Below are 13,977 nucleotides of genomic sequence, written 5' to 3' on the forward strand. Positions count from 1 at the left end.
TTTTAAAATTTGTTTTCATAAAATGTATTTGAAATGCTTTACTAACTTTCAGGACTAAATCAGAAAAATATTGCTTCTGCTAATTAATATTTAACATTTAGCATTTTACTTCTGTATGTATTCCTTTTATAACTAAAAATGAGTAAAAATTTAATTGAATTCTAGCGATAATCTTAATAGCATCATTCTACATTTACTCCTTAAAGCAATTTCATATTTGCAAATTGTTCTTGCATTCCATTTAGCTAGTTACATAACTTTCTTTGCTCAAAGAGTAAAAATAAATTCTTACTAATATAAAGTGTTTTGACTCTTTCAGAGTAAACACAAATATGCCAAGAAATGCATAGAAAATTATCTCGTTTTGATTGAAGTGGATCAAGGTCTACTTACTAAATAACTCTTGATAGTAATTCTACCATACTACATACTGTTTTCCTCATAAAACTGTGAGTCTGCATTGAAATGAAGTTCTAAAATATGGCATTTCCTGTCATTCTATCAGTTGTCTTAATGATCTAAATTCTGTTGGTTGACACCCTTGACAGCCAGGTCAGGGACTTGTTAGCATCGGTTAAAAGGCTCCGCACAGTGGTGTTTTGAAGGCGCTTACAAGGGTCCTTAATATTTAATGGTCACCTTAAAAGTCACATGGATTTCAAAAGAGCATTCCATTGTGGATGAGCAGCCAAGAGAAACAAACCTCAAGCGAATGCCCTATGGATTAGAAACTGAAATTCTTGTTAAGAAAAACAGAAATGATGAGCAGCAGTGGCGGCATACCGAATTCAGGTAAACTCAGAATGCAAATCTGTGCACGGAAGAGTCATTTAAGGGAGTGATTATTATTATTAGCTTTATTAAGAAATATAAGAAATTCTCTCTAAAGTGCTAAGGTGTTCAGGTTCAGTTTACAGATGGCTACTTTACAGAAGCTGGGGTAGAGCATTAAAGCTATAAAAGGCAAGCATCCTGTGAGCTAGAATATTTCCCTGAGAATGAGATGTGCATATTTCTGGACTGTAGCTACTATAAATTTTAGGCAAAGCAATACATCAGTGGACACTCAGCTATTGTCTTTTGGTTATCAGTTGTATTAAAATGTCAAAAATCATGTGTGTGTCCATTTGGAGACACCCATGTAGAAGGGGGAGGGGGACTTTGACTAGTGAGGGGCAAGTTTCCTAACTCAGTTAATCATCCTGGCTCTTAGATGAACTTCCACTCACCTACTGGGAGAAGCACCAGGTGCCGTAGCGCTGGGAAGATTAGGAGTCGTGGAAAGAAATGGCATGAACCAAAGTTCCCATGGAAATCTTGAGGCTTTTAATGTGCAGTCAGACTCCCATGCTCTGTATCTGCTCTCTTTTCCCCATGGTCTGTGGGAGTCTTCTCTGGCCATCTACCCTAAAACTTTCCTGACTCTTCTTCTCTCTGCTGACATTTCTCTTAATTATGGAGACTCTGCTTTCTCAGCCTTTTAAGTTACCACTCACTCTCTTCATCTTCTTACCTCAAATGCAGTGCCACTCCTGGGGCCATCATGCATTTCCTAGTCTAAATGATGTCTTCAACTTTGACTGAAGGTGGCAGCATATGGAATTGCCAATGAAGCTAAATCGTGGCTAACTATGCACAACTCATAGAACTCAACCTTGTAAAAGAGAAATTTCATTTGTATTCAAATTCTATGATGGGGCAGGACTTAAAAATTTTTTTTTCCGGGAATTTGAGTTTTTCTCTTTAAGGTAGACAATTAATTTGGGCCTTCTTTGTGAATATGTGTTATGCATTTTGAAAGAGTCATTTTTTAAATGATAATGGTAATTGGCAAATTATAAAATAAGCCCACTGATTTTTCTTAGTTGAAGAGGAAAGAAAAAAAATCACATTTATTGGTAAATAAATTATGTAGCAGATATTTTGTTTGTGTGTAAGTAAAAGTTGTAGAAAGTCTGAATGATGGAAAAGGAAGAACGTGAGTGTGGTGATTTGAAGCCATGTATATTCAAACATGTTCTTAAATTTAATCCAGGGGAGCAGATGTGGCTTGCTTCCTAAAAATAAAACGAAGAAACAAACAAGCAAACAAATGAAAAAACCAACTTAGGGGAGCCAATGTGGCTCCATGGTTGAGTGCCAGCTTCCCACATACGAGGTTCTGGGCTTAATCCTTGGTCCCACTATCTCTAAAATAATAATAATAATAATAATAATCCATTATAAGTAGAATCTTTTCATGAGGCTACTTCAGTTAAGGTGTGATCTACTTCATTCAGGATGGGACTTAATTCTAGTATTGGAGTCTTTTATAAACCAAACGAAAACAGAGAGAGAAAGCCACGAAGCAAGAAGCTGAAAGCAAGGAAACCTGGAAGAGAAGGGTGAGACCTGCAGACGAGGCCATGCGCCTGGCCACATGGCAGAAGAGTCAAGATTGCTGGCTGTCAGTCTTCAGGAAGAAAGCATTGCCTTGTTGATGCCTTGGTTTTTCTCAGCCTCACAACTGTAAACTAATAAATGCTCAGTGTTAAGCCAACCCATTTCATGGTATCTGCTTTCACAGCCTAGTAAAACCAAAACAATGTGCATTTCTGGGATAACTTCAACATGTAGGCAACTGATATATTTTTAAAGACAATAAACATGTAAGTATTGACAATGTTTAGAGTATGATGATGAATGCCATTGTTAATACAAGTGTAGTTGGGCTTGGTCCCTCTTCTAAAGGAAATTGTACTCTAATAATATCACAGCCACCTCAAAGGATCACAAAGGACATATGGCCCTGGCTCTCACATGGGTCACATGCCATTAGATGGCAGTTGATAATCAGGAGAGTTTTAAATAAAATAGTTCTAAAACTGTTTTCTTCACCCATTTTATTTACATATCCCTCACATTTCCTTTAGTAACATTTCTCATTACTGTGATAATTCACAACGTGGATAGTATGCAACTTTAGGCATGCTGAACAGAATCTGCAGGGGTCTAAAATGTGAAAAGGCAAGCCCTCCCTGAAATCTGGCATGGTAGAGATGTGACTCTCTAGTATCTATTGCTTCAAATCCCTCAAAAATGGTGGATTGGTACACATTATAGTAAAGAGTTGTGGAAATTAATTTTAAAAACCCCAAACACTTTTCCTGTAAATCTGAAACTTATCGATGAAATAACTGGCATATCTTTCCATGTTTTAAAGTCCTACAGACTTGAAATTTTTATTGATAGAAGGGGCCCAGTGTTGATACATGACTCAAAGGTGGACTCACCTGGACATCTTTTACAGAGAAATTTTGCTGGCCCTACTGCTATTTGGCCTCCTGACTTAGTTTTTCCTCCCCCTATTAGACGTAACAATACAGAAATTCTCCACATTCATTATTTTTAGATGATGATTACAGCGATTTCATAACCCCTCAAAATCCAATGAGTTGTTTTTCTTTTCAGTAGTCATTTACCATCCTTCTTAGATTAGTGCAAAATAATGGCCCCTTCCACCCCAAGAAGACATCTCTCTCCTGCCACCATGTTTTATAATTCATAAACAACCATAATGGAGACAAAAATGTGTTTGTGTGTGGGAGACTGAGGATAACACACTGTGCTGCAGAGTCTTTATGCACGTGTCTATTTTTTTAGTTTGATTCTGACTTCTCTTTTAAGAGCCTGTGGAGGGAAACTTTACAGAGCTGCTTTCTCTGAAACCCACTGATCTGCTATTCTTTTCTTTCAGCAATCTAAGTCCAAGAAAGAGAGCAAATTAGAATCATAGCAATAAAATGAGTCCTCTTTTGATTGTAGATGTAGCCACACCCATCCACGCAGATCCTTACACAATCAAGCTTTCTGCACTGGCTTCACCTCTACCCTGGCCTGTTTCTCAGTAGGGTGGGAATGTCCAGGATAGTATTTTTAGGTTGTCATAGATAATCTCCTGGAGGAATAAAATATACTCAGTCATAGTCAATAGCCAATGGATCTATGGCCCATTTTTCTTGGTTTCTGTGTTTTCTGGAACAGATTAAAATTCACTTACTTTCCTAAAAATATCTGAGGTTCAGGCAGTCTAAAGTTTAAAGATGCCCATAATAAAGCATTATATAAATAGGTAATAAGTGCTGCAATAAATATCCCTGTAGCTGAAAGGAAAAATTCTAGGCTTAGGAATGCTGGATCAGAGGATAAACTCATTTGTAAAGTTTTAGATAAATATTATCCAATTATGTTCTCAAAAAGTTATGCCGATTTGCTCTCATGTCAGCAGTGTTTTGGAGTGGACATATAATATTAATTTTATAAATCTGCCAGCATTTGGTAATGATATTTGCTCCAAGTTTTAAACAATTGAATGAATACACATCACAGTTTTTCATCAAAACTACACTTTTGCTGAACTTCAAAGACTTTCCCATCTTGCTCATTATCGTTCCCACTTTATATATGAGGGAAACCAAGACTTAGAGAAGTTAGATACATCTCCGTCTAATCACACAGCTAGTAAATTCCAAAGCCAGAGTTTATAATTAAGATGGAAGAAATTCCAAGCCCATGATCTTATCTTCTACACCATACTGTTTCTCTTTTTAAAAAGATTTATTTATTTTTTCTCCCCTTACCTCCTTTCCCCCACACCCTGTTGTCTGCTCTTTGTGTCCATTACTTGTGCATTCTTCTGTGTCTGTTTGTCTTCTCTTTAGGCGGCACCAGGAACTCATCCTGGGACCTTCTGGAGTGGGAGAGAGATGCTCAATCTCTTGTGCCACCTCAGCATCCTGGTTTGCTATGTCTCTTATTGTCTCTCCTCTGTGTCTCTTTTTGTTGTGTCATCTTGCTGCTTCAGCTCTCCACTCAGGCCAGCTTGCCTTTACCAGGAGGCCCTAGGAATTGAACCCTGGACATCCATATGGTAGACAGGAGCCCAGTTGGTTGAGCCACATCTGCTTCCCCATATTGTCTCTAGTCTCTGATGCTTTCTGTTATGTATTGAATTGTGCCTCCCAAAAAAGACCATTCAAGTCCTAATCTCTGGTCCCATGAATGTACTTGTAAATAATATCTTTGTGAATGTACTTGTAAATAATGTCTTTGAAGATGTTAATAGATAAGATGAGGATTAGAGTAAGTCCCAACCCAATATGACTATTTGGAGAGGAAATCTGGTCACGGATACAGACATTGGATGCAGAGACAGAGAGACAGCCCTGTGACAGAGGCAGATCAGGTTGTCCATTGTGGCCAAGTCATGCCAGAACCCTACCGACATCAGAGGATGAATGACCCTGCCAGAACCTTGATTTTAGATTTCTAGCCTCCAGCACTGTGACATAATAAATTCCTGTTGTTTAAAACCAACTAGTTTGTGGTTCTTTGTTACAGCACCTTTGGCAAACTTAGACAATATTTCTTCCCTCCATGACATAACACAGCCTATTTGCTGCCCCCTAAGTAATTAAATCCTCTTAGACAGATTCACTTGAGCACCTGAAACACTACACCAGATTCATTTTTTAGTGCGTAGAATACTAGATAATTCTGAATGGAAACTCTCTTCAGTGCTTCAGAGGTAGAAGTTAGACTCATAAAATAATTCTTAATGTGATTTTTCTGTATAACATTTATTTTAGAATACTAGAATGTATTATAGACTAGAATGTACTATAATAAATTCTTTTCCCTAGCTGGGAAATAGTCATGTCTTCATTTCCAAGCTGCTATGGCAACTAAAGTGGCTTAACAACAGGAATTTATTGACTCACAGAAGCTATGAGACTTGCTTCCTCCTTGGGTTGATAGCATTCTCGCTGGTTGGCAATCCTTGGAATTCCTTGACAAAAAGGAATTTACCTGGCAATGTCCTCTCCTTTCTCTTCCAGCTTCTGTTGACTGTCAACCTCTGACTCTTTCCATGACATGGTCTTCATAAGGCCTCCAGCAACAGAATTAAGACCCATCCTGATTCAGTTAGTCACCCTTTAACTAAAAAAGAACATCTTCAAAAGTTCCTATTTACAGTGGGTTCTCACCCATAGGAATGTGAATTAAAATTAAGAACCTGTTTTTCTGGGGTCCATAATTCAATCTGCCACAATTCACATACATAACAAATGAATAGAAGTGTCTCCTTTCTTTGTTACTTTGGGGTTTTCTTGCTAAGAAAAATTCAGAACAAAAAAAAACTAATAATCAGTTAATTTTTTTAAATACCAATTTCCTTGCTTTGGTGTAGTGTTAGTCACATGATAAAGCGACACATCCGTGTAAGTTACATGAGCATCTGTTAACTAATATAACACACTCAGACAATTTGAGTGTCTTGTTGTTATTACACTTTCTAAAGGAGGCAACCCCAAGCTGTAGTAGTTGGGCTAAAAAGGAAAATCCACCCATCTAAAAGATCACTCTGACACTAATGCTACGTGACATGTGGTTGTAGAATTAAAACCTGGGTTACATTGATACTTTCTAGGAATACTTAAACTGTTACCTTTACTTGTTTTCCCAATTTCCAAGTCTCTCTAAAAGAGATCCCAGGAAACTGGATGTTACCACTGGGAATTGGCATCTTAGATCATCTAAGGGGATTGAATGCATTTGCTGTCCTCCTATGTTCTCTTCTATATTTATGATGCTAGATTGTTGCAGTTATTACTGCTGTGTGACAGGTTACCCCAGATTTAGCAACCTAAAACTGCCATTTCATTTTGCTTATGCTTTGGTGGGTCAGGAATTCGGGAGATGTTCAATTGTGCAGTTCTTACTTGGGGTCTCCCCTGTAATTGCTGTCATGTGAAGGGTCGACCAGGCTGCATGTTCAAGATAACTCAGTCCTGTAGCTGGCAGTTGATGGTGTCTGTTGGCTGGGAGCTCCTCTGGGGCTCTCAACTGGAGCATCTACATGTGACCTCCCTAGAATGTTAGGCTCAGGATAGTCGGACTTCCTGCAGTCCAATTCTTCTAGAGCAAGCATCTCAAGCAAACTATGCCAAGGCTGCACAGTATTTTCTGACCCAGTTTCAGAGGTCATGTAGTCATGTCCAACATAATCTGTTGGTTGAAGCATTCACACATTCACTCAAAGGGGAAAGCACATAGACCCCACCTTGAAATGGGAAAAGGGTCAACAAATGTCATGCTGTTTTTTAAAGAAATTGCCACCATCGATATTGTATTATTCCATTCTTAAATTAGATGGTATATTTCAAGTGATTAAATTGACATTAAAGTGCTGGCCTGTGTGCTGAATCAGCCTGCCTATATATAATTGGGTATGACACTTGCAGGCATTCTACTCAAAGAATAATAAGACATTTATATTATACTTGATTGATCACAAAATACTTGAAAGTAGATTATCTCAACTGAATTTTACTCCAACTCAGAGTTGTGCATAGAGCACATATTATTCTCATTCTAATTTAACAAAAATCGAAGCTTAGAAAAGTTAAAAGACTTGCCCAATGTATCATAGTGTCTAGACTCCCTCTTCTATAAAATTCCTTTCAGTTCTACTAAGTTGAATACTTTGTCCACTTTTGAGAAAATTTTTGCCAAATGCTTGACGTGATGAGCCTGTGCAAGAACTGCATACAAGAATTCAAATACTCAGATACTGTTACTATAGCCAGTAAGAACCATCCACTCAGATCTATCTCATTAGTATGTGTTGCATCTTGATGTCACAGACATATCAATTTGGGAGTCAGTATTTTCCAATTACTATTAAATATAATTTAAAGCAATTCTTGAGCACCTAATGTATGTTAGTCATGGCATTTTTTATTTTTGCGTAGGCTGTTTCTGACTGCAAAATGAATGGCACTTTCCTTAGATTAGTTCTAGAGAGTGCTTTGATAGTAGTTTTAGACTCACTGGGATAAAACACTGAAGTATGATTTGCCAGCCCAATGTTTTCTTATGCAACAGCTTACAGTGTTTTACTCCTGAAGGCTCATTTCTTTGTCTAGCTCCATACTTGTGTATTAAAGATGGCATGAAACACAAGGTAACTGATTGCTTGCTCTTTGTGCTGTCTTACACAAAGAAGGAAGAAACTTGCCAGTCTTAATTTTACCAGCCCATTGTGTTTCCTCTGATGTATCCTTTGAGAAGAAAATGTCTGTATCTCTCTGGAGAACCCTATTCTTAAGGAAGTACATAAGAAAATCAACCAAACTAAAGTAAACCAGAGGAAAGATGCAATTTGGGCAGAATTGTGATCTAGGAGAAGGGTTCATTTATATTTGCACTAAGCACAGTGGCCCTCTCAATACAAGTTTTCTAACCATTGATTGCCAAGTTGATTGAGACCACTGTGACATCACTTTCCATTCTGGAGACACCCCCTTCCTGGGACAGGAATGAGAGTAAAGCCAACAGTGTTATTCCTTCCTTAACCAACTAGGAACTTGGTACTTAACACTCAGAAGACTTCATTAATTACCATTCCCATTTGCCTGTGATCTTAAAGTTTCCAAAAGAAAACAACAGCACTCCTCACTTTTCTGTAGACATACCACAATATAGCTGATTTTCCACTGCTTAGCAAAAGAATCCACATTTATTTATTTATCTATCTATTTATTTATTTATTTCTCTCCCCCCCCCCCAGTTGCCTGCTCTCTGTGTCCATTCGCTGTACGTTCTTCTGTGACCGCTTCTATCCTTGTCAGCGGCACCGGGAATCTGTGTTTCTTTTTGTTGCGTCATCTTTGTTGTGTCAGCTCTCCGTGTGTGGTGCCATTCTTGGGCTGGCCGCACTTTCTTTTGCACTGGGTGGCTCTCCTTATGGGGTGTACTCCTTGAGCGTGGGGCTTCCCTACGCGTGGGACACCCCTGCGTGGCATGGCACTCCTTGAGCGCATCAGCACTGAACATGGGCCAGCTCCACAAGGGTCAAGGAGGCACAGGGTTTGAACCTTGGGCCTCCCTTGTGGTAGGCGGATGCCCTATCCATTGGGCCAAGTCCACTTCCCCACATTTATTAATAATAATCCCAATTGGTTAGGAAAATAGTCACCTATCCCCCATTTCGAAACATACTCACATCATACCAGGGACACATGTCTTCTTATTCTAAAAAAAAGCCTCTACAGGAACATTACTAGAATATACCACACATCCTTGTCTCATGTAATCGCTTACTAGCTTTTTTACAATGAGTGCCAACATTTCTGTTGGAGTCGAGAGTGTTTTTAAGCACATGCATATCCAGGGTAAATACATTTTATGAACCCACAAAATAACCAACAAAATACAAAATTCCCATCCTGAGGGGTCCTGCTACATTCTCTAATAGAGTGGCAAGATATTCCAAGTACATAGGTATGGCCCAATAAAAGAAAACAGACCAATACACCAAGCCTTCAATATTAATGCTTGTACTTATGAACCTTACTCTTGTGAAATTGAAACTGAACCTAATAATATCTATTGCTTAAGACTTACCTCCTGGAACATTTGTTACCCAAGTGTGGCCTTTCTCTAAACCAAACTCAGCAAATAAACTCACTACCTTCTCCCTGGTGTGGGGCATGACTCCTGGGGATGAGCCTCCCTGGCACAGAGCGAGTAATACCAAGTGCCATCCAATGATGCATTTGGAAAAGACCTTGACCAAAAGGTGGAAACATTAAATACAAAAGAGTTTTATGACTAAGAGACTTCAAAGTGAGTTGAGAGATGATTTTAGAGATTACATTTATGCATATTTCAGGCAGATCTCACTGCCATGGTAAACAGTGCTTCAAACAGAGGTGATCCTGAGGGCTCTAAAGATGTCCAGACACTGTAGGCAAGGCTCACACCTCATGAAATCAGCACCTGTTTGGTGTGACTTACTTTGGAATATATGATAACATATTTCCCCAATGTAACAGAGTTAGACTCATTTATAATTTTCCTATAGACAATTCTTCTACCCTGTTTATTTGAACCAATAATTAGCACTATACACATTAAATATATGTCCCAGAAGCTTAAATATTCAGTCTGTTCATATGTTGGTTGATCCCTGAATCACAGCAGAGCTGCAGCCAACACCCACTTTCTAGTTCATCAGGTTTGCCCAGGACAACTAACAAAATGATGGTGATGGACAACCCCTATCTCCAAACACAAAGAGTACCTTGGTTATTCAATATTTACTCATTGATTATAATAAATGTACCACATTAATGTGAGATGTTATTACTAGGAAAAAATGTGAGAGGGAAAGGGGGAAAGTATATGGGAATCCTCTATACTTCCAATGTAAATTTTCTGTAATCTAAAAGTTCTTAAAAAACAAAACAAAACTGCTGCTTCCCCTCAAAAAACAAAAACAAAAACATTATGTTAGCATCCATAAGTTACAGTATTTGAATGTATTGTTGGGGAATGTAAAAAAATTAATCATGAGGAAAACGTCATTTTATTCCACCCCCACCCAAGATGGTTCCCTCATCTGTTTGCTCATTGTTTTTGTTCCTTGTCTGTTCGTTGTCTGTCATCTTATTTATTTAATATGTATCTTTAAATACATATTTTAAAAGATTGCCCACAGTGGCATTTAAGATAATCTACATTTCAAGAGAAATCATTACATTTCATAAGATATGGATTTCTTGTATTGACTCAGGAGCTACAGAGAACATAGCCCCAAATTGGCCCCATTGGAAACTTGTCCATGGTAAAATCAAATCAGAATAATCAGTTCTTCAGCTGAAAATCCAGTTCCATATGGTTACCCAGTTGTGCGGTCTTTCTCTCATAAAAAATAAATTAATTAAAAAATTAAAAAAAAAAACTTCTTTTCTGCCATAAGATTAAGTTTGTAGGCATAGCTCAAGTGTTCATTGCTATTTTATGTTGGAATATTATGTATCAAAATTTCTGAATAACATGAATTGAAATGTACTGTGTTGGAAAGCCCCTATTTTTCCAGAGTTTTAAGGTTACTAGAATCTCTTTATCTAACATTCAAGGAGAGAAAGCTCCTTTGTCAATTTTGCTGAGAGAGAAACTAGCAAGGTGCAAAATAGGTGAAGTTTGCACTTGCTCATTGATTATTCAGCAGGAGAATTGGCAAGCTACCAGACAACCTACTGCACACTGAGGATATAGCCATAGAAGTGAGGAGCCACTGAATCCTTCCAATTGTGGAGTGATACGCTCCTCTGCCTCCCTTACCTCAGAATTTCCAAGGATATCCCCTCCGACCCTGAGTGTATCAGATTGAGTCTTGCAGATTTATACTTAGAAGTGGGATTGGATTACGTGAGTCAGGGGCTTTCACCTTTTTTATCCCAACACTACTAAATGATATGAAAATGTCTCATCATAACTGACTCACTTCTCAGAAGCTTTCATTGCTGCCCATTGCCTCCATGATTTTTAAAATTTATTTGTATATTCTTTTTTCTTCATTTTTAAATTATCTTTTTAAAAGAGATACATAAATCACACAAAATGTTACATTAAAAAATATAAGAGGTTCCCATATACCCCACTGCCCACACTCCCCATTCCTCCCACATCGGCAACTTCTTTCATTAGAGTGGTACATTCATTGCATTTGATGAGTACATTTTGGAGCATTGCCACACAGCATCGGTTATAGTTTATGTTGTAGTTTACATTCTTTTGCAGTCAATTGTCCTGCATCTGTCCCTGCAATATCATTGAGGAGAACTCCAAGTCCCGAAAATGCCCCAATATCACACCTCTTTTTCCCTCTCCCTGCCTTCAGCAACTCCCGTGGCCACTGTCTCCATATCAATGATATAATTTCTTCCATTGGTAGAGTCATAATAATTCTATGGTAGAATACCAGTAAGTCTACTCTAATCCATATTTTATTCCTCCATCCTGAGGATCCTAGGATGGCAATGTCCACTCCACCTCTAAATTGAGAGAGGGCTTAGATCCCACATGGCTGATGGATGGAATTCTCCTGCTTATAGCTGTAGACTCTCTCAGGTCTCTGGTGAGCTGGTTGACCATCCTCCCCTCCCTGTTAGCTGACCTGGGTAGGTCCATTGAACCGGAGAATAGGTGTTGCAACTCTGCTGAGGCTCGGGGCCCAGCTGCCTTGTTTCCATGATTAAATGTCAGGCCTTGAGCATGAAAAAACCATTTCCTCTTATATCTCCCCTACTCTAAACTGAACTTTCTTGGGTATAGTTTGTGTGAACAAGCAAAAACAGCAATAATTGTGAAAATATTTACAGAAGGTTTACTAAGTCCCAGGAATTGCCATACAGAAAGCATTTGCTTGCATCACATCATTTAATCAGCACATTAAACATACGAAATGGCTATTATTTTTAAATCAAGTTTATTGAAGTCTAATTTACATAAACTAAAAAGCATTTATTTTAAGGGTACAGTTTAATGAATTTTGACAAATATATATATTTGTGTAACCATCCTCAAATCAATATAGAGCATTTCTTCATGTTGCTCTGTAGTTAGTCCTCTTCACCTCTTGCTCCAATGAACTACTGAGGGGATTTTTGCCACTAAAAATTACTTTTGCCTGTTCTGGGACTTCATAAAATGAAACCATACAGGGTGTCTTTTTTGTGTCTGGCTTCTTTTGCTCAGGATGTGGTTGAGACTGAAGGGATCACCTACTAGGTCTGATCCACTGATGTGACCTGTTTTGGGTAATTGCCTCACATTATATTTCTCTTTCAAAAATACTGAAAAATTAAATAAAATTCAAAACCCATTCATGATGTAAGAAAACAAACAAAAATTACCAGACTAGAAAGTGGGAAAAACTTTGAATCTAGCTTGCTAAAAACTCAATGTGTCATCTTCTAGCAATCATTACATGAATGGTGAAATATTACACGTATAATACTTAAGGTAAAAAATAAGGGCGTAAATTTAAACCAAATACTAGTAACTGAAAAGCACATGTTTCAAATCATATATAAATGGTACCCTTTTATAAAGCTGAAGAAAACCTAAAATTTAAAAATAGAGTCTTTTAGTCCTATCATTTGGGAGTTTTGGAATAATATATATGTAATGAAACTATATCAAAACCGAAGTAAGAAAATGGATACAGGATTCAACCTGGGTTTATCTATGGTGAAAGCAAGTGAGTGGACTAGATTGGAAGTAGGTACCATTTTTATTCCCATTTTACACTGAGGAAATGGAACCACAATTAGATAAAATTATATGCTGGTAATGAGTGGCAAATAAAGATAATTAAATAACCACCAGCAGATAAATAAATTCTTATCTAGAAATCCAATGTGTGTATGTGCATGTGTGTCTTTACAAGTGTGCCCACACAACCCTACACACTCACACACACATTCCCACTCATATGGAATAAAGCAGGGCTCCTCTAATTGAAGCTGCAAGTAAAAAAAGAAACCAGGATATCCTTAGTTAGCAAAAATTATGTTCCTGAACAGGGGGTCATTATATAAATCATGGGCTGCTCTATTGGAGGCAGAATAAAAGAGAAGACCAGACTTAACAAAAAAGATAGCATGGGCTCTGAAAGAGGGAATCTGCCCTAGATCTTGCTAGCATTTCAGTTCCTGGTTCTAATCTCTCATGAGGTTGGAAGTTCTTCCCACCTTTAGTTCTCCCTCTTCAGATAAAAACCCCTGTTAGTTGTTCACCTATTTAGTTTTATTTAAGGTAATTTGAACAATTTCTTTTCTTTGCAACCAAGCATCCCAGACCAAGACACATACCCAAATAACAAAATGACATCCTCAGCAAGAGATTATATCAAGGGGTTACCTATAATTATATCTTTTTGCAAGAGAATACTGTACTAGAAATTCTATAGGTCTGATGCAATATAATAATTTATCTGTCTCTTAGGATGTCTAGACCACAGTTTAACGTTATGGCTTCTGAATTCTGGCCATAGGCATCTGAGTTAGCCTCTCCTGGGAATTCCAGGAAGACCACAGCAACTTAAGATGAAGTAACGAAGACTGGTGGCCTCTGCTCTATGCTCAT

General features: G+C 37.9%; 1 long non-coding RNA gene across 1 annotated transcript; it reads left to right on the forward strand.

Annotated features, from left to right (window-relative positions):
• Window positions 1-327: 327 nt before the first annotated feature.
• On the forward strand, window positions 328-2,539 carry LOC139438937 (uncharacterized). The gene is made up of 2 exons (XR_011648767.1): window positions 328-792; window positions 2,280-2,539. It is a non-coding gene; the product is annotated as an uncharacterized lncRNA (long non-coding RNA).
• The last annotated feature ends 11,438 nt before the right edge of the window (window positions 2,540-13,977 follow it).

Source organism: Dasypus novemcinctus, chromosome 5 (genome assembly GCF_030445035.2).
Source record: "Dasypus novemcinctus isolate mDasNov1 chromosome 5, mDasNov1.1.hap2, whole genome shotgun sequence".
In the NCBI taxonomy this organism is placed as follows: domain Eukaryota; kingdom Metazoa; phylum Chordata; class Mammalia; order Cingulata; family Dasypodidae; genus Dasypus; species Dasypus novemcinctus.